The 26,149-nt window shown below is 47.5% G+C and overlaps 1 protein-coding gene across 3 annotated transcripts in view; it reads right to left on the minus strand.

Annotated features, from left to right (window-relative positions):
* Oamb (Octopamine receptor in mushroom bodies) overlaps window positions 1-26,149 on the minus strand; it is a 508,904-nt gene that overhangs the window by 261,520 nt on the left and 221,235 nt on the right. For all 3 annotated transcript variants that reach the window (XM_077646921.1, XM_077646919.1, XM_077646920.1), the window contains exon 3: window positions 5,305-5,418. The gene's annotated coding sequence lies outside the window, so the exon portion shown is untranslated. The remainder of the gene's footprint in view (window positions 1-5,304; window positions 5,419-26,149) is intronic.

A 26,149-nucleotide genomic window follows, 5' to 3' on the forward strand; every position in this document is an offset into this window, starting at 1 on the left:
CGAATTAAAAGATGCGATCAACATCGTCATAACACGCCATCCTTTTTGGACCCTGTTTTTGCTTGGGGATTTAAATATTCCAAACATCGCATGGATAACGAACCCATTATCATACACCATTTTTCTACGTTGGCAAAAGATTTTCATGACTTGTGTGCATTATTCTCTTTCAGTCAACTCATAACACAGCCTACCAGAACCACACCACATGCTGCTAATACTCTTGACCTACTGCTAAGAACTCGGCCCGAATTCATTTCCAACATTAGTTATTTACCTCCCTGAGCAACCATTCTCTTATTAATTTCAACATCAATATTTCACGGCCGAAAATCAGAAAGAAAACCAAGACCATTCGGGACTACAAGAAAGCAGATTTTGATTACATTAACAAAGAGCTGTGTATATTTCTTGACACTTTCCTCAGAGATTTCGACGACCGCAGTGTGCAAGCGAACTGGGACATGTTTGGTGCTAAAACCAGTGAATTAACAGAAAAGTTTATCCCTACATACACTGTTTCCTCTAACGGTCATGCTCCCTGGTGCAACACTCGCATCAAGCGCTTATCTAACAGAAAAAAAAAACGTTTATATAAATCAGCTAAAACATCTGCTAACAGCGCCAAATGGGCAGCCCACAAACATGCATCTAACGGCTACATCACAGCCCTTAAGGATGCAAAAGATAAATTTTTAAGAAACACATTGCCATCTATGCTATCTACTGACACGAAAAAGTTCTGGTGCACCATAAACTCAAAGCATGACGACATAATAACCCTTGTCGATGACGATGAAAACGTCATCCCGCCGGCCAATTCTGCATCAATCTTTAATAAGGTTTTTACACGAAACTTTTCGAAGCATGCCCATGCCACTCATCCAACTACACATTCTTACGACTTTGCTGTAATGTACTCTTTATCCATTGAACCACTCGGTGTAGAAAAAGTAATCACATCACTGAAACTTTGATCTGCTTCTGGCTGTGACCTAGTTAATCCAAAGTTTCTGAAGAACACTAACTCATATTGTTCTGTTATACTGTCAAAGATTTTTCAGCAATCACTTGACAAAGGTTCACTGCCTGCTGAATGGAAGGTTGGGAAGGTGATTCCACTTCAGAAATCAGGTACGAAACATTGCCCACTTAACTATCGGCCCATATCTTTAACCAGTATACCATGCAAAATTTTTGAACATATTCTCTTTTCTCAGATTGCCAACTTTTTAGAAGCGAACTCATTTTTTTTTCACAATTTCAGCACGGGTTTCGCAATACATACTCATGTGAAACCCGACTAGTATCGTGCACGCATAAACTGCACCTAATACTTGATCACTCCTCAGTGGCTCACTTGATCTTTTTAGATTTTTCAAAAGCATTTGATAAGGTGTGTCATAGTTTATTAATCTAGAAACTGCATCAGATAAAACTTGATACCAAAATTTTGTACTGGCTTGAGGTTTTCCTTACTAACCGCTCACCGTTTGTCTCAGTTAATGACGTAGCCTCGAAGAAATGTCCAGTGAAATCGGGTGTACCACAAGGCTCTCTCCTTGGGCCTCTTTTATTTCTCATTTACATTAACGACTTACCTTCCTGCGCCTCCTCGCACATTCACTTATTTGCTGATGACTGTGTGAGTTTCACCGAAATAACTTGTGATGACGACATAACCAGGCTCCAATCAGACCTTAATGCTGTTTCTACATGGTGTAAATTATGGTTAATGGAACTGAATGTTAATAACTGCAAATTTATGCGGGTGTCAAGAAACGCTAACCAACTACCTGTGTATTCTCTTAATAACGCACCGTTAGATCCGGTAACTACTTCCAAGTATCTGCCGCCGCGGTGGCTGAGTTGTTACGGCGCTCGGTTGACGACCCGAAAGACGCGGGTTCGATCCCGGCCGCGGCGGTCGAATTTCGATGGAGACGAAATTATAGAGGCCCGTGTACTGTGCGATGTCAGTGCACGTTAAAGAACCCCAGGTGGTCGAAATTTCCGGAGCCCTTCACTACGGCGTCTCTCATAGCCTGAGTCGCTTTGGGACGTTAAAACCCCATAAACCAAACCAAACCAAACTTACAAGTATCTCGGCCTTCACATCACCTCTGATCTAACTTTGAACATTCACATCATATAACTTCCAGCGCTCACCGAATGCTTGGATACTTACGACGCAAGTTTTCCAAAGCACCTTCCTCTTTAAAATTACTCCTTTATAAAACTCTAATACAGCCCAAGCTCGAGTACGCCGCGTCAATTTGGGATCAAGGCAAATCAAACCTAACATAGGCATTGGAAATGGTTCACAATAATTCTACTCACTTCATTCTTTCTAACTATACCAGAACAGCAAGTATCGATGCCATGAAATCTAGCCTTAACTTATCATCCCTGTCATCACGTCGCCAAATTTTTCGTCTGTGCCTTTTTCAAAATTTTGTCCATCACCCGCAGTTTCGTACCGAGCTTATCTCACCACCTGAGTATGTATCGCCGAGACTTGACCACCTTCATAAGGTTGTCATCACTTTCTACAGAACAAAAACTTTTTCTCAGTCATTCGTACCACGCACATCGAATGAGTGGAATCACCTTTCTTCTTCGACGGCCACCATCACCGATCATCAATTATTCAAGAACGTTCTCGCTAACATTGTATAACTAGGATACATTTTATATTTTGCTATCTTTATTTTCTCCTCAACGCCTTAGCTAACAATGTATATGTAGAAGTCATCTTTGTACCTTGTCTGTTTCATGAACTCCAGTTTGCTAAATTTATTTCACTTTTTTGTAACCACTCCCCTCTATAATGCCATAGTGGCCCTGAGGGTACAATAAATAAATAAATAAATAAATAAATAAATAAATAAATAAATAAATAAATAAATAAATAAATAAATAAATAAATTTACGGGTGTCACTATGTACGACCGTCACTATGTGCGACCGCCATCTCACACTTTCATATGCACAATCCAAGCGTTTTTGAAGAGGAGGTTGCTAATTGCTGAGGCACTCAGTTGTATGCAATGCGCGCTTTGCAAAGCACGTAGGAGCCGGTTTCAATTCCATTTTTTTTCTGTCAGACTCAGACACCGGCACGCATTAACCACCCTCTTTAAGCGTCATTGACTTTAGCCCGTCGCGAACACACGGGCTTCGATGGTAACTTCGAAGCAACTGTCGACGCAGGATTTTGAAAAGGACGCAAGCAATTAGGGCTGAAAGCTTTGCCACGAGGTTGCACCATTAAAAGACGTGGTTACGGGGCTGTCTAAACGCACATTTACGCAATGACGCGCGTATTCTGAGGATTGCTGCACGCCCAATAATGTTAAAATGTTACCCTACACCTTCGGTGCGAGAACAGTTATTTACAAAATTAGTACAAAACACGGTGCTGCCTGTCATATATCAGTGCGGTCTGTTGAAAACATGGAGTCATTTGCCAGAATACAGCAGCCCTGGATTTATTTATCACTTTTTAGAAAGCACGTATGCCATTCCCAAGTCTTTTATTTCAGGCTGAAAATAAGAATGGATAACAAAGTGACGACTTTTAGCTTCACGGGATGTCTGAATGTTGTTTCATTATATCCTTTTTTACGTGGCGTGCTTTTGACCTACTTTGGCTCTAGTCGTTACTGAAATCAGCTCGCCATACCTGATATCTAGCCTTCCGAGAAATTTGTGTGCTAAAAAAAAGGTGAGAACCGTTTGGTTACCCTCGCAAGCAGGGACGTTTTCAAGCTCGTAGCACTCTATACAGCCATCATCTATTTTCACTAGGGCCCGTAGTGTTGGTCCCGTTGCATGGTAGAGTACTTAAACTGCTACATGGAGTAGCTGCCTACTTGCGTACTGAGAAGACTGGGTGTGTGAACTGCCTGCTGTCAGACAAAACCAACATCTTTGTCCTGCGTGTTGGGTGTTACGGCCTCCTGGCACAAAAAGCCCAGTTACAAAAATTTGGTGAGGGGCGCAACAGACTTTCTCAGATTTGGATTAGCAGTCATTTAAGTGCCTCATGTCTGTGGTCGAAAATCCAAGCTTCAAAGACGATATGCAATGTAAGAGTGCTTTTCCAGCTGCTGTTTTCCAACAACAACAGAAAAAGCAGGTCATTTCCCTTTCGGATGACACACCAGCGCCAGGAACGGTCCCAGCACGTGATCCATCTCTCTCGAAACACAGCATACTTGGTTGAGTTACCGAGGCGTTCTCCCCAAGGTTTCGTCTTCAGTGTCATGATTCTTGCACAGCGCGTCTGTTGCCCCTATGCTCATTTTTCATGTGGAGTTGGTTCCTGGCGGCTTTCCCGATTTCGATAGATATCTTCTCTATTTTTTTTTTTACTTTTTGACATCTACCTACTACAGACAAATATTGCTTCAAGTATTGACGAGTAAAGATGAATTTTTATTGTTTAATCATTTGTGTACGTGTTTATTGTTCATTCATCCAAAATTCAATCTCTTAGAGAGGCCTTACAAAAGTGCTGCAACGTTCACAATTTTATTCCAAAAAACAAATAAGTAAAGAACTTATTTTTCTGAAACAAGAACGTTCCTTCTTGAAAGCAGATGGTTAGAGCAGGGTAAGACCTTGCGAGCAGAAACTGAGGCCTCAGGCCCTGCCGTGTAGCCGTGTGGCGCAGAAGAACCACGGAAACAAGAGACATGTTGCAACAGATGACTCTCTGAAAGCCCCATAGCGATTCGACAACACATTTCCGGTGCGCGGCGGGGCGAAGCAACGAAGTTAAAATTCAAATCAAAACATAAAAGCAAACGGGCGTGCGGAAAGTGTAACGCCCACCGGAAGATCAGGTCACTGGAGAAATCAGCCCACTGGAGACTCGCTGTTTGTCCGGGCAAATTCAAAAGCATGCCGCGTTCGGGCTCGATTTCGGTTTCGCCGGCAACCACGCGCAGCAAAGAAAAGAAAAACAAAGCCCGGAGGGTGAGAGGGGGCCGAAGCCCTCCCCTCCCTCGTAGGCAATTGGCGGCCAAAGTTTCTCGCCTCCGCCCAGCTAGGCGGCAGCAGCAGCCGGCGTCGTCTCCCTGGACAGGGCCGCCCGTCCGAGCGGGCCAAATCTGAGGTCAGACGTTTTTGATCCGGATCGAAATGCGGCCTGTCCAGGGTTATTAATCGATTGGCGGGCCCGGGGCCCGAATAGCAGGCCACCCGATCAATGTCCTTAGTTAGAAGAGCAGCACGGCTTAAATAATCACAAGCGGGCCGCGCCGATACCGCGGGTCGCAGAGCACATAAATAGCCCACCAAGTTTGCAGAAGCCACGTAAGCTGGCCGCTTCGATCAGCCGACTTGAGGACCCCGTGTGGAGGCGGCGGCTGCAACGCTGGAGTCCTCCTCCCCCGGCCACGCTATCCGGGTCTGCGAGGGAGCAGATAGCACGCGTTACAACGGCGCCCATTACGCGCGCAGGCCGGCTCGATGCGGGCGTCGAAGGAAACGCACTGTGGTGCAACCACGACTACCTGCACCCGGACACTGGCGGCGGCCCCGCGGCGAATGCGACGCCGGGTGCTGATCGCGGCCCGCACAGGCGCGGCCGTATACGCCGCATACGCCACACTTGACGCCAAACCGGACACAGCCTCCCTCTCTTAGGCCTGCTGCGCAAAGACAGAGCACTGCCTCGGCGTGCTCATTGAAATTAAGAATGCCCCTAGAGAGATTATGTGGTGTCGCATCAAAGAGTGTTGAAATAAAGACTTGGTTCAAGCAAAGGAAGAGGCAGAAGGGGTTTTCTTGGCTAGTCTATCGAGTCACCATCTTGTCGTATTTGTGTACCCGTGCACTTAGATGTTGAATGATCACCTAATTCCTCCTAAATGCAAAAGCAGCTACAATGATAAAAGCAACCATTTGTCAGATTTTTAATTAAGGAAGTACAAAACAAGATGAAGAAACAGAAGCTATATGCACGACACAGTCGCAGCGAGCTTTTTGAAACACTGATGGAAATCGAGACGAGTTGCGTATTTCTTGCGCCTTCAAACGAACGTTTACCAACTTGCCCGATTGTCTACTCCACTGGAAGGGACGGAAAGGCTGCCCGAGTACAACGAGTAGAAGACGCACTAGCAAGCAGGCGAATAAAGACATGCGACAGCGTGGGATGCTTCATTCCAGGTACTTCACTCCGTCGTTGACTCCTGGAGTTCACTGACCATGAGACCGAGGGAGGGAGCATTGATTGTGGAGTTTATTCCACACAGCGTAAGTCGAGTCAAGTACTGTTGCTTCTTACACGACGCCTTGGTGAAGACGGCATCTTTTAACGCAACAATGTGCCAGCCAGCCAGTGAGCCGTATTTCTTAAAAAGAACTCCGTTTCATAAACAAAAATGCGGTGGGGTGCTTTAGAATGCAAAACTTTTCACTAAGCTCACGGGTGCTGCCCGCCATTATCACCTAACACGACGAAAACCAGACATTGTCATCAGACTGAGCTTTGCCGGATTTCGGCTCTCTTTCATGGTATCATGAAATGTCGCTTGCACTCAGTGCAGTCTACACAATTCTAGGCAGCGCTCGCACATTAGCTTCAGAATCAGAATTGGATCTTAAAATTCGTGCGTGCTGGAGGCTTCACTCATAACGCTTGGCGCAAGCAAGCTCTGTGAGCAAATCAGTTAACCCGCACAACTGTAGTGCACTTCAGTTATGCAACTTTAGCCATCATCTCTGTTTTGCCCATTTCATGTTCAGCAACACTGATAACTGAGTGCATGACAACGATTATTTCGTCATCGGTGCCATTCAAGTAGTCTATGATATTTTCTTTTAATTACTGCATTTTAGCTTTGTTTAACTAAAAGGCCCCAATATTACTTTGGCTCTATTGGTGTTGCGATACTGTGCTTCCTTAATATGCACCTGTGTCCTGAATTTTTCAAGTCACTTGCTATTTTGCCATTCACAAAAGCAGTTTTCATGGGCACATTTGATAGTGTTTTTGCAGTGCTATGTTTGTTTATAGTGTTGTACGTATTGTTTGCAGAGGTTGTGTTTAATGTTGAAATTGGAGAATCTGTGTATTCGATCATCTAGTCGATTACTTGCAACCATACGCAATAACACTGCCCTCGGCTTCATAGCGGACGTTTTCACGCAGTTTCTTAGAGAGGCCCGTGCAGCACACAGCCGGCCATGTACGCGAATCGTTGCTTTGCATATTGGGGTTCATATCACTTGCACGCAGAAAGGCGACACAAAGACCAGACCTCACAGAGAGCACTGGCATTTAACCGTGGCCTTTAAGCAGTCATGGCCTTTAAACAGTTACCCAGCAGCATCGAAGGGTAATTCGCCTCCCCTAGAGCGAATAGTCTGGAGGCACCAGCAGGAGCTTTTAAAAGAGCCCACGGGACCAGTGGAGCCCCTGCCTCGTACGTAGAATACGTCCCATAGTCGCCCCATCTGCCCCCTACCGCTTTTCTGGAGATGTCCGACGGCAAGAGCAGCGTACTGAAGACAATAAAGACATTACTCTATTTAATTCTGTTACTCTCAATATTTAGAAACATGATTTCTCAGCCACTGGCGAAAATAGTGACTCAACCGCGGAATTACAAGGATACAAGGCCACGAATTCAGCCGTTAGTACCCCGTCGCTGAGAAGCTCGAGAAGAATACGATTGAGAGCTGTAGCTTGTCGTGCTAACATATGATACGTAATTTCGCCGTGAACACTGCCGCCGCTACTGCCGAGTCTTGTTTTTTTTATATTTTTTTTTATTTTTACAAACTTAGAGGAAGCTTTAATGTCAGGAAAGATGAAGAGATCGGCTAAGGCAGCATGTTTTCTGCAGCCGACTCCGCGCACAGGAAAAGGAAGAAATAATGACAGAAAAAGTGTGCGAGTAAAGAGGTGGTGTGGTGATGTAAAATAGTGAGTTTTCCACGCGATGTCGACGAAGTAGGGCACGAGTTCATCGTACATGCACAAAACATATCGCAAACACGCAGCCTTAACGCATCGCCGAGAGACGGTGGTCCAAGCCGGTCTCGCACGTGGTGCAGAGCAAAACAAACTATCACAGGCAGTTTAATTTGTGGGTAACCACGGATTATCGCGCTCTAGCACGGTTAGCCCTGGTTCTGCCTATTTTATCTTGACTTTATACGTTTTTTCTTGATTTGAACTGACTTACCTTGGTTGATATAGCATATGATGTAAGTATAGGAGTGATAATGAAATAATTTAGGCTTGCACTGCAGTAGAACTGGTCATTCGCTGCGTTCATAGATCCCTAGGAGTCCTCATACTACTCCTGGCACAGTGGTGCAGCGATTAAGCGACGCCATATTGCCCTGCGATGGCAGGTGCTGCGCCACCGGTGGGACTTGTGAGATACAGGTTGCTGTTCCCGAGGAACCTCTCGCGAATAATCAATAATGGAACTGCCACCTACCACGGTGGGCAGCTTGCTCAGAATATGATGGGCAGATTGTGATGACGTCACAAGGTAACGTGACCTAGATGGCCCACTTGCCATCCAGGTGGTTGGCACCCAGCTCTTCCAGGTCGCGGAGGGACCAGACAGACAAAAAGACGGATGTTTTTCGGCGGAGTGGAAACCCTAGTGGAAGCCCGGTGGAATGGAAGCCGCACTAAAAAAAAGACCTAGCGAGCAGTGAACACATATCAAAGGGTAAGACCGTGTTTCGCTGCTGTGAGTGTGGCAGGAACGCTTGATCTCTAAGCAGCCTAGTCTTAAACTTATATCGGCTTCAAACACGAAATTTTTAGAACAAGCACATCACTGCGTGAAACTTTAAGTTTCCGCGTTTCGTCCTAATCTTTCAAAATATCGAAGCAGTAAGCTATGAACTAGGGCGCTGCAGTTTCTTCTACTTGTGTAATGTGAGAGTGAGGACGCGAGCACATGAAAAGGCACCTTTTCGTTATTCGTATTCGCGCCCCGATTCTGCACAAGCATGTTGTACCAACTAGGTCAGCTCTCTGCATTGCCCTCTTTCTTCAAGCCCTCTAGTTGCATTAGCAAAGACTCGAGCTTACAAACATTATGCGTATGCTGCCTTTCAAGGCATGAATTGAACACATTCTGCGGAAAGCTTAATATGGTGCACCAGCGCTGAAACAACTGAGCTTTCTTTTGTTGCCCCCCACCCCACCAAAAAAAAAAGAAAAATGGCCAAAGATGTAAGACAAGCCGCATACGTGTACAAACTGAAGCGGTGTGGCCGGTGCTCTGATCGGTGCTCTCTTTCACGGCACTGAATGAATGACCACCATTGTAATGCTAAATCGGTTATTCGTTCAAACGGTTGGAGAAAATGACAGTTCACCATATCCTGCATTATATTTGGGTCATATCACCACGAGCCTCAATTAGGCAAATCTGGCTTATTTTTTATCAGCTCGAACGTTGCCGACGTTATGCAAACTGGGTTGATCGAAAGGGGTCGCGTGGCATCTCGTCTTGCGCGACCAAAGTCCGTGTTTCCACGCCCGAATTGCCATTACTTTTCTTTCCTCAAGGAAAGAGTAAGAAAACATGACGCAATGCCATCTTCGTACAGAGAACTGGAACAAAACTTGCCAAAGTGCAAATAGGTCTTGAGATATTCGTCAATCAATTCCCTGCTTTTTCTCAGCCTGCGCCGATTTTCGGAATATGGGGTGCTTGGAGGAGGCTCCGCAAACTTCGCTGTGCCCCTTTGGGGGAAAACCCAGTTTCGAACACCTCATCCTCCAAAGGTTGTTCGTGTTGCCATGTTTACACAGAATTCTCACTGCGAGTTTCAAATCAATGTGGTCTTAATGATTTCGATTGCAACACGCAGCATAAAGTGAACATTTAAAAATTTAATGATAAATGAACAAATTTTTCCTAATTAGTCGCATAACCATGACAGCTACCTGATTACCTTATGTCCACGCAGTTCAAAAAGCACACAGAGTAGGCTGCATCCACATGACCATCAGCGTCACTTTTTTACACAGCTGCAAAGAATAAAAAGAATCACCCAGTGTATGGCAACATTCCTTGGGCTACTTGTGAGTGCGTGTAATGACGACAGCCAGGTGACGCGTTTTGACGTCGTAGTCCCCAAAGTATGCTCACTGTTTGTGTGTTTGTTGAATATACCACTCAGTGAGAGCGAATTCGGCGAAATTGATGCGGCTGAATTTTTGCGCACGCGACGAGGGGAGGCAGAATTCGTTTCCCGCTCTGCAGCCCGTTGTTCGTGCATCTGTTTTCGAACGCCGCTGGGCCTCGAGACGTTTTCGCCTGAAACCAGGATCCTCTTCCAGTGAGCGAACACGCTTCGCCGGAGGCGTCGTCTGTAGCGATCTCCTTCGGAACGAGCAGCGGGTTTCATTTTATTTTATTCCCGCTCGCGTTCTTGCTCTTTCATATTACTAGCTGTCATCGCGGCGCGCCGGCCCGTGCCCCAGCATGTGCCACTGTCGGCTCCAGACGACGACGACTGACTTTTCCGCTATAACTATAACTTGCTGTCGCCAGTAAAGTGAGAGAGACGTAGAGAATGAAGCCAAATAACGGCACACTTGGCGATTGCAATATTCTCTCCCACCGCGCCCGCTGAGATGCAAAGTGGAACGTGAAAATGAAAGATGGAAAGTGAAGGGAAGTGGAACCCACGAGTCTGTATACGGCAGAGCTGCGGGACTGCAAGACGGCAGCGTGACGTCGCCGCCGTCAAGCTGGCCAGTTGACAGAGGTGAGCGCCAACGAGGGGGAATCTGCCGGGCAACGTGCTCGGCCGCCCAGCCACGCCCACAGAGCGTTGCCCAGCCGACACGGTCATTGTGTACACGTGCCCAGCGTCGGTGGTCGGCAAGGAATTCAGCGCGCGTGTTTGCACGCCCCTCGGCGATCTACCATCAGAGCCCCATTTCCCCGCTTCCGAGTGACATAAAATTGGGTTGCGTCCTTGGCGCCACATCGAGCACGTGGGGGCGGCACGCTGGTAACATGGATCCAGCTGCTCCGTGCCCTGAAGGTCGAACACCGAGCGCCTGCTCCCATATATAATTTTTTTTTTGTCATTTCGTTTGCGGTCTATAAGTACCATTACGCGAGGCACGTGCTCTGCGACTGATCGTGCACGGTAGCGCAAAAAAAGGCCGCGGTGTCTAAAGCATGCCTTAGCCCGTCACTTGAAAAAAAATAAAACGTTGGTTGCCCGAATGGGGCGCATTCTAGGAAGACTGCCTTACTAAAACAGTCGAACTAATTTTTCGGTGTTTTTTGGCGCGTGTGTGAGGGGGCCGGTGCCCTGCCGGAAGGGCTTGTAATTGCCAGATATGGAGTCACGAAGTCTCAATGTTTTTCGCTTTCTTTCGTGCAGAATGATGCATGGTCGATAAATTATAATATTTTATTTCTAGCGTTTCTTCGTTGCTGCCGCGAGTGCGGCATGCAGCTGCATAACCAGTGGTAACTGAGCAGGTCAGTGCAGCGTATATGGATGGAAGGAAGTGATCTGCACTGGAGTAAGCGCTGCTTCCCTGCGACGATGCTATAGTATACGACATCAACACGCATTCGCGCGGTAATATCTGAATTTGGCTCCATTATGTCCAAATGTAAAGCAATCTGACTAGCAGGTTTTGTATTATGAAATACGGCCTGTGTGCGTGAGGCAGATAACGGCGTAGCAGACTTTTCGCGCGGCCTTCCAAGAGCAAGAGTTGTTTCTTCCCACCTTTTCCTACTTTTCCAGCATCTGGCTTAAGACTGAACAGTGGGTGATTCCCTGCTCAGACCCAATAGAGAGAACGCAGCATGGAGAGAGCTTATGAGCATTTCGTTTGCCGTTTTTTTTTTGCGACATATTCAGTGTGCCCCAAAGGTATCGCAAACTAAATAAAACTGAGAAGCTCTTGTATAAAATCAACAGATTTGTTGCCCTCTTTGCTGAAAGTAAGGCTAGTGGTTTCCCCTAGAGCTAGCACACGCTACAGGGTCTGTGATTTGGGAACAGGTTAACTTGGTGGCCGAAAACTACGTTGTCCGTTTAGGTTTTTGCGCAAGTATATATTTCTATGCTGGATAGAGGCATCGCAAAAAAATTATGCTGTTTCGAAGACCCAGTGCGAATGTGAGTAATATCTGCCATAGTTACGCCAAATAATGCGACGTGACGCAAGCTGGTCGAAAAATTGAGAAGGCTTAGGTCGTTAGGGTTTCATCGATCTCCAGGGGCTTCATTCATGATGGTTCGCGCGTGAGTTTGATTTTCCATTGGCCAACCCCGTACAGTACTGACCTATCAAGGTACTAAGAAAGACAATAGACAATGCACGCGTGAATCAGCGAATGCTATTGAATTCACAAACACGTGGAAGCTCGCGCTAGTGTTCTCGCTGGGTATTGTCGCGTCAGCGTTATTTTCACGTCTTATTGCTCAGCACCGGTCACGCTACTGTGACGTATACAGAGCTCCGTTCGATAGCCTCATTCATATTTCAATCGTACCAATCCTTTAAGGGGATTTTTATAGCCCTTATAGCAACGTGAGCTCAACCGCTTGCCATGAAATACTATGAATATTTAGACTTGCAACTAAAGTCTGCGTTTCCCGAATTACTGGAACAATGTGACGCATAACATGCGTTTGTATTTTTCGGACTTCGGTCTTCGTGTTCCGTTATGCACGTTCTTTTTTTTTAAGGAATGGTTCGTTGCAGCACTTCGCTGCATGACCGAAACTTCCTACGCATCTGTGTCAAGCCTAAGCCCCATTGCATAAGAAATTAATATAAGTCGCACGGTGCACCTCTGACGCGGAGTTACGAGAGGGGCACGGCCGCCGCGCAAGAAGAAAATAAGCGGGAGAAAGATGGGACAGCGAGCCAGCCGCGGCACAGCTCGGCCTGACAAGGCACGGGTGATAGTGCTCACACAATTAGGAGGACTACAAGTTAAGGCACCGTAAAGTAAGCAGGCTGAGAAAAAACGGCCGAGTTCTTTTTTTTTTTTGCAATGGGCGCGGGAAGCGGGAAAGAGTGAAAATACAGCCTGCGCTCGAAAACTAAAGGGAAAGCGACGGGGTGGTGCTGCAAAGAGCTGCGGCAATTTACTTCCCGGAGTCGGCGGAAGCGCCTGTGGGCATTTGTGTAAAATAATGCAAACAGCTAGGCCGAAAGACGTGGCCTGGCCATACGTCTTTGCAGCAGCGAACACTATTAAACTTGGTTCCAAGTTCTCCGAGTACCATTGGATTTTTATTATTTTGTTTTCTTGCTGGAGTGGCTGAGAGAGGGGGTCCTCTTTTTCTTACACCTGTCCGGGCTTGAGAACGCTCTTGCTCCCTATTATATTTAGCAGGATTCAGCGTGGCTGTAAAGAAAAGTGAAATAGCCGGAGCAGACATCCAGCTCAGCGAAGCTCCCGTGGGACGCAGGCAGCTTACACGGCTGCTTCTCTACAAGATGGGCCTGTTTCGATCGAGCCCTTTGCTGCCTTATTGCTTTGTTTTGGGAAGTGAGTGGGTTACCAACGTTGAGCCTTCCGAGGCTGAGCGGAGCGTTAAGAGCGCCATACGGTTTAGCTGACCGCTCTACTGTTTACCTTGGTTAAGCTTGTCGTATTGTGCAAAATACGATGGGCAATGTGGAGGGAGCCGACTTTTGAGCAATGCCTCTTTGAGATAAGTGTGTTTACTCACCCTGTTTATGAACATTCAATGGCCACGCGTGCGCCGCGATGAAAGACGGCTAGCCCAATTGAATTAAACCCCCGTGCGTTTCGTTAGTGCCGACATATTGCGTACTTGTCGAGATTCGCGCGCATCCGCTCCCTTCCGAGGAACTGTTCAAACGAGACCCGCTCTTCTGTAGTGCTTCGCACTCACTGCACGTTTACGGGAGTAATTGGTCTGCAGCCACCCTGAGTCTACCGCCAGTGCTCTCGGCATCCACAACAGGGCATCCAGCTCGGCTGCCATATGGCTGGCGAATCGCGTAGGCGCATCTCTAGTTTCCGTTCTTTACGCTGCGTAAGTTTCCCACATAGAGTACTGGTAAATACCATATGAACTAACTTCAGGGAACCTTAATTACGGAAGTTCTCGGTCAAGTTAAAGTTCTCTGAACTTAAATGAGCCTGCAGCCGCTTATTTGATGAGCCGGGCTGCACTAATCCTTGTTTCTTTAAAAATGAAGACAGAAACACGACGGAAGCAGGTATGCATGCCCCAGGAACAAACTGCTTTGCTTCGATACGCGACGGGGATCCAGGGTCGGCCGAAGAGGCCCGTTCGTTCATCTGCAGCGAGCTTGAGAGGAGCACTGCGGCGATGGTCGCGCGCTAATCTGCCACAAATGGCCGACGACGAAGTACAAAAGTAGCCCTCGATCTTTCAGTCGTCAAAAGGGACCGAGGCCACTTGAAGGTGGCATGGCTCCCGCGGTGCGAAAAGTCGGCCGTGACTCCAGTAAGCCGGACTGCTAAGATTAAGCGTTCGTGTTGACCATACTTTTTAAAGAGCGCGCAAAGTGTACCCTGAAACACTGCTTGCGTTGTTGCAGCGCGCTCCAAGACGGCGTTTCGGTTATTCTGTGTCATGCAAAGGATGACTGCACACGTCCGCTCAAGAAGCGAAAACAGCTGCACGAACTTGACGCTCGTAACGGTCAAAGTGAAAGAAATAAAACACAGCTGATGCGGTCAAAAACCGCGCACACTGCGAACTGAGAGGGGCCACCGTCCCGTTCCATCGCATGCAGTTCAAGAATAGCAACACGTTTTAAAGGCCGTCTGGCATGTGCAATTGCTTGTGGAAACTGGAAAATTGGTTTTTGGGGAAACGAAATGGCGCAGTATCTGTCTCACATATCGGCGCAGACCTGAACCGCGCCGTAAGGGAAGGGATAAAAGAGGGACTGCAAGAGAGGAAGAAAGAGGTGCCGTAGAGGACGGCTCCGGAATAATTTCGACCGCCTGGCGATCTTTAACTTGCATTGACATCGCACAGCACACGGGCGCCTTAGCGTTTCGCCTCCATCGAAACGCGGCCGCCGCTTTCGGCTTCGAACCCGGGTACCCGCGGATCAGTAGCCGAACGCTCTAAGCACTGAGCCACCGCGGCGGGTGAAGGCGCCGGTGCAAAGTTTAAGGGCCTATTGGCGACAGGTGGGCATCTCTGCACAATGGTGGAAAAACCTGCTGCTGAATGTAATTTCTGTTACATATATTCTTACACACCAATGCGACAAACTGGAAGTCGTTGAAAATGCTCCGCTTGTTCGAATGTTGTAGGCCAAGTACCAAGGGTATTCATTTCCCCATAGAGCACAGCTTCGGACTCTAGACTTAATTATACACGAGCATAAAATAAAAATAAAATAAAAGCGCCTGTTTTGGTAAGATATAGCGTGGACTATCACTATTACTGGTGAATGCCTCATTGTCCTACTACTACATCCTATTTTTTATGAGTTAGTAGTTCAATCGCCGTTTTTTTTTCACCTACCTTGAGTACGCAGGGTGTTTCAAGTTAGTAGAACCGAACATTTGAAACGAAGTGGTAAAGCGTGCGCAAATAATTTGGAGCAGTAAAATTTGCCCTCTCCGGGTGCTTTCACGAGTATTTAGTTTATGCTCGTATTAACGAGACAATACTTTAATATTGGCTAATTAGACTAATTAATCATTTTACCTTTACAGAAAGGCGCACAGTCTTCATTTGAAAATTGTAGAACACCACAGAAAACCCAAAACCGCATAAATTTTGTTCCGGCGGATTCATTCAGAGCACGAAAGGAAAGCTTCGAAAATTTTCCGCAGAAATCGAAATACTATGGCGATACGAGCGGCTGCTTTGAAAACCCCGCGCCTCATAGCGCGCACTTGCTAATCGAAGCGGCGGCGCACCCGTACCGTCAAGGTGTCTCTGCAGTAAGGACTCACCGATGTTCCCCCTTTCCTGTCTGTCTCCTCGTCTAACCTTCTTGCCCATTAGTGATTGCGAGTCCACCAGGTAAGGATCAAATTGCAGTGTACTGAAGTTTCATTCTCACGACATGAAACATGACAACTTTTTACAGTGTACTCAAGTAAACAAGTAATCCAAAAGGTGCTTATTTCAGAAAAAAACGTCTTGCACTGCTGAAGGTTCAGCTAGTGTCAAAGCATTCTTTTATTTTACGCTTGGAAACGCAGCGGCACTTTGCACCTGGTACATGCATTCACTTCAGCACGCCTTTTTTTACGTAGTGATTTGCTTCCTTCGTGCACTGTCTGAAGACTTGAAGAGCGCTCGCATCATCATACATGGTTCCGAGCTGGCTTTCCGATAGGCTTAGCGTCAGTAAAAGCTCCAGCAGGTCACGCCATATAACCACGTAATTGAAACTCAAAAGGCACGGAAAACTCTTTTCAATTTTTCTGCGAGGTCATAAAAGCGGAAAACCGCCATTTTAACGCCCCTTGCTTCGGGTGTGGCTCAGAACTAAGCCTGACTGTCACGTTCATTCTCCAGCGGCAAGCACTGTGCAACATGCCGTGCTATTCTATCGTGAGCCTTAAAACGCGCGCCGTAAAATCGAAACGTCTCTTAAGTCGTCCGTTTCCTCGCAAGTCAAACACCGGGATAGAATGTGTTGCACGAGCGATCACTCACGTTCGGGATGCCAGCTCCGCCGTCTCGCCGGGGCCTGCTGCGTACGCCGGGGGAGTGGCTTCACACAAAGGCAGACCGTCATGGCGGCCGAACATTTGCATCTCACGTTCCACGGGGCTCAACTTGCGAAACGCAATACCCGCCTCGCGAGAGCGCCGAGTCTAGTCGTCAGCCTCCATTGTGGGCGATGTCGTTATGCCCGGCGTCACCTATCCGAAAGAAGCCGCGCAACCGGAGGGGAGCTATCAGAGATGCCAGTTCGTGCCTCGGCCATTGTTAAAACTCCACAACGTGTACATGAGCAGGCGCGAGCAAAGTATGCGAACGAAACGACCTCCTTGACATGTGGTTCCCTCTGTACAGGGAAAAAATATATATAATAAGAACAAAGAAGGTGAAGGTAGTTGGGAGCCGGGGCGGGGAAGTTGAGAAATAACGCTGGAAACGTGACAGAAACCAGTTGCAGCTGGCATAGTCCCTGACATTCGATTTTCGCCAGCGAGCTGATTATACTCGGAACTGCGTTTCATACCCCTTTCCCAATCGCCTTGTTTCGGCGGCCAGTTCCCACGCATAAGTTGCATTATCCTTCAATAACCTTGATCACTTTCAATCTGCCGCTGGGGAGACACATTAGAGTAAAAAGCACGGAAGGAAAGACAGCACAGCGTTGCTTGCGCAGAGCGCGCCATTCTGTAGCTTGGGTCGCGTAGCGAAACCTAATCGAGAGCGGCATCATTACTTGTGAGGGAGTGCCGCTTAAGAACGCGCGATTGGAACTTTCTGATGCGAGTCCTACCAGGTACGTTAATGTCTCCCCTCAATGAGCCTTCTTTGCCTTGGTGGCACTCAGCGGAAACTAGCAAGCCCAGGCAAGGATCATTAATGGCAGGCTAACGGTTTCAAGAGGTCCAAAATAGACTCGGCCGGCATCGCCAGTAAAACCGCAAATCGATCGTCAGGACCCTGTCCCTGTCGGCGTGCGCGGAAGCGGAGACAAGGGACTTTTGCGGGAACTTCACTGCGAACTCGGCTCAATCAATGGTCGGAAAATAAACCGCTCCAGAAGAACGCTCTAATATTTTTTTTTTTTGGTTTCTAAGTACACCATTCCAAGCCACCAAAATGTTTATTATCGGATCAGGGGGAGGATAGTCGATAGAATCACACACACACACAAAAAAGATTCATACTTTGCTCGGAGAAATACGTGTGGCGAAATAAGGTTGCTTTAGCGTAATTTCTCAGTCATCTGAAAGGAGGAAAACTGTGGGGAACAGCGGGGCAATGTGAGACAACAAAAAAAAATTCTCCGCCAACAGTGCCTCAGTGTTCGACTTATGAGCGTTAGCTACGGGAGCGTCAAGTGTTTACGTCGGCGTGCTCTGCAAACGTGAAGTCCAAATCCAAACATCCGCGGACGTTTCCTTTCCGGAAACAACCATTCTAAGTAGGGTGCCTGGATGCCCGCTCGGCGCTGGCCATCGAGGCGCTTCTAAGTGGATGGATGGATGGATGGATGGATGGATGGATGGATGGATGGATGGATACGGCTGAACCCTTTAAATCGGGCGGTCGCTCAAGCCACCTAGCCATGGCATGAAATTTTACTCTTCTCTTCATTTTAGTCACCAATCAGATAACCTTCGCTTGGTTACTTCTAACCTCTTAAAATCCACTTTCCCTTCACTGTCCTTAAACCCCAATGCCTTGGGTAAGTCAGCCCCGCTGCTTTCCACTGCAGGGTGAAGCCCTTTACAGAAAAGTATCAAGTGTTCAGCCGTTTCCTCCTCCTCTCCGCACGCAAGGCACAACGTGTCTATCTCGTGGTACCTGACTCTATATGACTTAGTCCGCAAAACTCCCGTCCTGGCCTCAAACAACAAAGAGCTTCCACTACAATTATCATAGATACTTTCTTTGGCAATTTCCTGCTTAAAAATCCCGTATGTTCCCAGTGCTGATTTCGTCAGCATCCCTGTTTTCCACAGCGATCTCTCTGTTTCTTTAACCTTTTTCTTAACCGATAATTGCTGATTTGCCCCCCTACTGCTGTCCAGATATTTGCTTGTCAATTTTCTAGTCCGCTTTCTCCATTTCGTATCAACATTCCTTATATACAGGTATCTGAAAACTTTCCTAGCCCACTGCTTTTCCCACATTGTTCTCAATCTCTCCTCAAATGCTATCTTACTGCTAGCTTCTCTGCTCTAGAACGACGCCCATTCCATATCACCCTGTACCCCCTGACTTGGTGTATTGCCATGTGCTCCCAAAGCTAGCCTCCCTACGCCACGTTGTTTAATTTCTAGCCTTGCATGAACATCTTGCTCATGCACAGGACCGCATTACCGAAAGTCAGGCTGACAACCTTCACCCCTTTCCAGATCCCTCTTACCACTTCATACCTATTGTAATTCCACAGTGCCCTATTTTTCATGACAGCTGCATTCCTACTAGCTTTATTCATTACATATTTTTTATGCTCTGTCAGATACTCAGCACCGTTATTTATCCACACTCCAAGATACTTGTACTCATCCACTACTTCTAGCGTGAACTCCTGTATTCTATGTTCGCTGACTTCATCTTTAAATATCATGACTGCAGATTTTTCCAGTAAGAGAAGCAGCGCGCCATCTGCCTCATGGATTTTCAATCAATCAATCAATCAATCATTTTTTATTCAAGACAATAATACAAGACTATTGTCTTGGGGGACGTGACAAAAGGCGGAAAAGTGCCTGACGAGGTCACGCCACCCTGCACTACTATTGCGATTTAGAGCGCACCTTCGCTATATCCGGTATATTTCCTCGTTATATCAGTTAATAAATTTTATAAACGTGTGGATCACAACACGAAAAATCGCTTGACACCATTCGTAACCTCCTGCGACAAGAGGTTCGGGCGTAATGGCCGTCTGAAGGCCATCGGAATGCACGGTTTGGGGGCGGAAATTAAGGTCGTCGGTGCGAATTCCACACATATTTTTGGGCTTCATTCCAATTTGTAACTTTATCCTCAGGAACATGCCAAGTCATTTGACACCACTTCGAAAACTCTGCGTCAAACGGGTGGCCCCCAAGTTTTATGCAAATGGTGGTCCCGGGGGGGGGCAGGGGGGAGAGATTTCACTTCGATGGCCGCTATACAGGCGCGTATATAATGGACCGAAAGTAAAGGTATCAATTGAGGCGCTACGCGCCAACTGTTTGCTATTTTATATAGTGCGATCACGTGGTAACTGTTTTAATCAATTTGGCCTTCATTGCAGACAGACGCGTCCTTGACAAACGTTAGCAGTAAGCGCTAAGGCTCTTAAACCACTCCTTGTATTTGCTAATTTCAGCGGCCGCAGAAAAGAAGTGGAGGCAGCGTAAACTTCAACTGATTGGCAATGGCCTGTACTTTGCATGCAGATCGCCCTGCTTTGTTTTGCAGCGTCAGCTATGCGAAGATTTTATGATTTTGTCACTACGAATTCCAGCGTGTTCTTGTTGCTGACTACAGTTCGGCTTGTGGATTTTCACGTGCCCAAGCAACAACGTTCTGGGATATGAGTCTGAGGAACGTTGTAGTTGAGGATTCTGGATTGATTTCGACTTCCTCGCATTCCCGAACGTGCTCCGAGGTCTCAATGCACCCATGAGCGCGCATTCAACCTTCGAGCCGGCAGCCTCTTGATCTTGAACATCTTAGCCACCTGGTCTGCACGGTGGCAACTTGCTGGCTAAAGAAAAGGAAACTCAGGTGCGACAGAGTCGCGATGCGGTATGTAGTTTCTAGTCGGCATTAAAGATCTACCGACTCTCATAACAATTAAAAATAAAAAGAGCACCTTCCCCTCACATCATACGAATCCCTCCCCATAATATTGCCATACTTCCCGACTATGTCTGGTGCGTGATTTTCTCCTACGAAATCACAGCCGGTGCCCAAAAGCTAACGGTTAGAAATTCATTAATGTTATCTTAATGGCTTGCTATGGCACTCATAAAAAGACCCTACCATGACATGAATTCATCTTGCTTTCTGTGGGCTGTAACATTTTGTTATTTAGTTACCTTATAGAAAACACTATTCGCTGATCACCGAAAATTTCGTGAAACAGTCAGCGACTGGAATACCCTTCTTGCACTATCACGAAATTTTTTTTCCTATTATTTGCATGCCTTTTAGCAATATAATATAAAGTTGTATTTACGTACGAGTAATTTACTTACTAATTTTGCAGCTCTTACTCTATTTTCTACACTTCTCGAGCCTTCATTTTTATTGTAGAGCTGCAATTGCATCGAAGTGTTTATTTTCGTGAATATCTTCATGTAGTACAAAGCTTCCCGCTGAATATAGTTTGCCTTTACAACTTTCATGTTTGCTCTGTTTTTTAATATTTAAGCCATGTCCTTGAGGTGAAATAAACAAAATTAAGCGGAAGACGTTTCTTTTGTTCTTTACTTTCCTGCATATGTTCTTTCTAGTCAAGTTGGACGAGACGCAGAAGTACGCTAATCGAAGCTATTCACAAAATGACACATTCATTTAAGTGCTTTTCGAGAACTTTTATGTCCATCATAAACAGCCTACTCCGAATTCGAGCATTCCGTCTGGATTATTCGATTCGTGCTGGTTGCAACTCAGCTAGATGGTGCATAACCCACCTGTAATTGCCTGTTTAGTTCACCACACCACAGCTATCAGAACCGTATTTAATTGGGCTGTTATGCTATTGTCTTCGATAGAAAGTTACACTGTATTCGTGATCGATACGGTTTTGCCAAAGCACTATTCGTGTGCCTGTATTTAAATGACTTTTTCAACGCGCCAACATTTTGGGGCGGTACTAATGCTTTGCTTCGTAGAACATATATCTTTCAAAACACAGAGACGCCGACCAGTAAAACGAAAAAATTGTATTGACGTTTCGGCGCCCAGAACGGGGGCCTTGTTCACAATGGAAACACACCAAGAAGGTTCGTCTTTTTAAAAACTATAGTAATCGCCGTAAAGATCGCGCGTAAATCGGGTTAAGATTGCCCTCGTTACGATTAAGCGTGTGAGCCGTTGTCTGTATCACCAGGGACTCGAGATGAAGCCGTGATGTTGTCAGTTTCTCTTTTTCGATGATTCTTGCTTTTTCCCAATCTATTCTGTGATTTGCCGTCACCGCGTGCTCTGCCAAGGCGTTATTGCGGGTATCTTCTTTCTGCACATCACGAGCATGTTGCTGTAGGCGCTTCTTGTAACTTCCGGTTTCGCCGATGTAAACACCGTTGCAATCTGCACAAGGGATGGCGTAGACAACTCCTGGGAACTTCTCTTTTGGCAACTGATCTTTGACGTTCATCAGTTGTTGTCGCATTTTCTTGACAGGGACGTGGGCAACTTGCACGTCATACTCTCGTAATACACGGGCGAGGCACTCACTTGTTTTCGGCACATAAGGAATAGCCGCACGTTTTTTGGGCGGAAGAGGGGCGTCCGGATGACGAGGCCGTGACAGCCGTCGTTCTGTGGACCTGATGAAATGGGTTGGGTAACCACAGCTAGTAAGATCTTTTCGTACCCTTGACGCGTCCGCAGCGGCGTCAGTGGTGTTTGTGCATATCTTCTTGGCCCGCTGCATTAAACTGCTCACAACGGCTCTTTTTTGGGCGGCAGGATGGACGGAACTGAAATGTAGGTAGCGGCCTGTATGTGTAGCCTTTCTATACACGCTAAACGACAACTTCTGGCCTTTCCTTGAGACGAGGACGTCCAGAAAAGGCAGACTGCCGTCCACCTCTTCTTCCAACGTAAACTGAATGGCGTCTTCCTGGCTGTTAAGGTGTGTCAGAAACTGGCTCACCACGTCCTTGTGCAGAATGCAAAAGCAGTCGTCGATGTAACGGAAGAAGACCTTGGGGGCAGGGTGAAAGGAGGTTAACGCGCGCCGCTCCAATGACTCCATGGTGAGGTTAGCGGCCGTCACCGAAACAGAAGCACCCATGGGGGTCCCATGGACTTGCTTGTAGTAGTTTCCCCTAAAAACAAAGTAGGTATTGCTCAGGCAGAAAGCAAGCAGCCGGCGCAGGTCCCGTGCTTCTATTGGCGATCTTTCCGGTAGAGAGGCATCGCTATCGAGCGCAGCGGTGCATACGTCGACAGCAAGGTCAGTCGGTACACTCGTGAACAGGGACTTCACGTCGAAAGACACCATCAATTCACTGTCTTCGATCAGGGTGTTGCGGGTCTTCTCAACAAAGTCGTATGAGTTGCGAACGTGGCAAGTCCCATGGCCAACAAGCGGGGAAAGAACACGGTGCAAGAATTTGGAGAGGCTGTGCAGAGGGGAGCGGGTAAAATCCACGATAGGTCGCATTGGAACTCCTGGTTTATGTATCTTTGGCAAGCCATAAAACGCTGGCGCGGAACCATTGTGGCATAGTAACTTGTAGTAGAGCGGTTTTTGGCTCGGTGGGACGAACTGAAATACGTCGGCGAGAAGCTTCTGTAGTTCCCTCTCCAACTTGAGTGTAGGGTCCTTCTTGAGGCGGACGTACGTGTCACCGTCTTCCAGGAGAGACAGTATCTTGCGGTCATAGTCAGACTTGTCCAAAAGGACTGTCGCGTTGCCTTTGTCTGCTGGCAAAATTACAATATCTTTGTTGTCACGGAGGCTCTTCATAGCGGATTGTTCCTCGCGAGACAAAGCAGAACGGGAAGGCCCGCGATGAATGGCGTTGAGAACGCCCACCACCCGTGTGCGGGCCTCTTCGCGGCGAGTGTTCTCAACTTGGCTGATCGCATTTTCCACAGCGCATACCAACTTCTTCCTATTCGGTGCAGCTCCTAGGCTGAAATTCAACCCCAAATTCAGAACAGCCTCTTCAGCTCGGTTGGGCTTATACGATGAAAGGTTATGCACAGCGGGTTTTGAAATCATCGTCTGCCCTCTCTGGTGCTCGGATAGGAGCCTGCCTAACTTATTGTCATGAGCACGCTCACCTTTCTGGCGTTGACGTTCCATCTTCTGATTTGCGTGCAACTGAATGCTGGTGAACTCATTAGGAGATTGGTGTTCCAGACGACGACGAGCAAAAAACGCTTCGTTCTCCAGTGCGCGGATTTTTCCTTTGCAGTCCAAGATTCTTGCTTGCAGGAGCTGACGTTCCGCTTTGCCAACCACACTGAGCCCAAAAGGCGTCGACACCGGTCTGTTGAGACGCAAGGAGCGGGGAACCAAGGCGCGGGCTTTGCATGTTAGAGTAAAATTCAGGTGAGCCTTGAATGAGGCAATACGGCAGTTGAGGCCAACATACTGACGAATCTTGGTGATGATTCCTTGGCCATGGGCCTGGCGAAGGTTGATGAAGTCGAGAGTGTGACGGAATCCCGTCTGGCCGGGGGGATACATTTCAAAACACAGAGACGCCGACCAGTAAAACGAAAAAATTGTATTGACGTTTCGGCGCCCAGAACGGGGGCCTTGTTCACAATGGAAACACACCAAGAAGGTTCGTCTTTTTAAAAACTATAGTAATCGCCGTAAAGATCGCGCGTAAATCGGGTTAAGATTGCCCTCGTTACGATTAAGCGTGTGAGCCGTTGTCTGTATCACCAGGGACTCGAGATGAAGCCGTGATGTTGTCAGTTTCTCTTTTTCGATGATTCTTGCTTTTTCCCAATCTATTCTGTGATTTGCCGTCACCGCGTGCTCTGCCAAGGCGTTGTTGCGGGTATCTTCTTTCTGCACATCACGAGCATGTTGCTGTAGGCGCTTCTTGTAACTTCCGGTTTCGCCGATGTAAACACCGTTGCAATCTGCACAAGGGATGGCGTAGACAACTCCTGGGAACTTCTCTTTTGGCAACTGATCTTTGACGTTCATCAGTTGTTGTCGCATTTTCTTGACAGGGACGTGGGCAACTTGCACGTCATACTCTCGTAATACACGGGCGAGGCACTCACTTGTTTTCGGCACATAAGGAATAGCCGCACGTTTTTTGGGCGGAAGAGGGGCGTCCGGATGACGAGGCCGTGACAGCCGTCGTTCTGTGGACCTGATGAAATGGGTTGGGTAACCACAGCTAGTAAGATCTTTTCGTACCCTTGACGCGTCCGCAGCGGCGTCAGTGGTGTTTGTGCATATCTTCTTGGCCCGCTGCATTAAACTGCTCACAACGGCTCTTTTTTGGGCGGCAGGATGGACGGAACTGAAATGTAGGTAGCGGCCTGTATGTGTAGCCTTTCTATACACGCTAAACGACAACTTCTGGCCTTTCCTTGAGACGAGGACGTCCAGAAAAGGCAGACTGCCGTCCACCTCTTCTTCCAACGTAAACTGAATGGCGTCTTCCTGGCTGTTAAGGTGTGTCAGAAACTGGCTCACCACGTCCTTGTGCAGAATGCAAAAGCAGTCGTCGATGTAACGGAAGAAGACCTTGGGGGCAGGGTGAAAGGAGGTTAACGCGCGCCGCTCCAATGACTCCATGGTGAGGTTAGCGGCCGTCACCGAAACAGAAGCACCCATGGGGGTCCCATGGACTTGCTTGTAGTAGTTTCCCCTAAAAACAAAGTAGGTATTGCTCAGGCAGAAAGCAAGCAGCCGGCGCAGGTCCCGTGCTTCTATTGGCGATCTTTCCGGTAGAGAGGCATCGCTATCGAGCGCAGCGGTGCATACGTCGACAGCAAGGTCAGTCGGTACACTCGTGAACAGGGACTTCACGTCGAAAGACACCATCAATTCACTGTCTTCGATCAGGGTGTTGCGGGTCTTCTCAACAAAGTCGTATGAGTTGCGAACGTGGCAAGTCCCATGGCCAACAAGCGGGGAAAGAACACGGTGCAAGAATTTGGAGAGGCTGTGCAGAGGGGAGCGGGTAAAATCCACGATAGGTCGCATTGGAACTCCTGGTTTATGTATCTTTGGCAAGCCATAAAACGCTGGCGCGGAACCATTGTGGCATAGTAACTTGTAGTAGAGCGGTTTTTGGCTCGGTGGGACGAACTGAAATACGTCGGCGAGAAGCTTCTGTAGTTCCCTCTCCAACTTGAGTGTAGGGTCCTTCTTGAGGCGGACGTACGTGTCACCGTCTTCCAGGAGAGACAGTATCTTGCGGTCATAGTCAGACTTGTCCAAAAGGACTGTCGCGTTGCCTTTGTCTGCTGGCAAAATTACAATATCTTTGTTGTCACGGAGGCTCTTCATAGCGGATTGTTCCTCGCGAGACAAAGCAGAACGGGAAGGCCCGCGATGAATGGCGTTGAGAACGCCCACCACCCGTGTGCGGGCCTCTTCGCGGCGAGTGTTCTCAACTTGGCTGATCGCATTTTCCACAGCGCATACCAACTTCTTCCTATTCGGTGCAGCTCCTAGGCTGAAATTCAACCCCAAATTCAGAACAGCCTCTTCAGCTCGGTTGGGCTTATACGATGAAAGGTTATGCACAGCGGGTTTTGAAATCATCGTCTGCCCTCTCTGGTGCTCGGATAG

Source organism: Amblyomma americanum, chromosome 1 (genome assembly GCF_052857255.1).
Source record: "Amblyomma americanum isolate KBUSLIRL-KWMA chromosome 1, ASM5285725v1, whole genome shotgun sequence".
Lineage (NCBI taxonomy): Eukaryota > Metazoa > Arthropoda > Arachnida > Ixodida > Ixodidae > Amblyomma > Amblyomma americanum.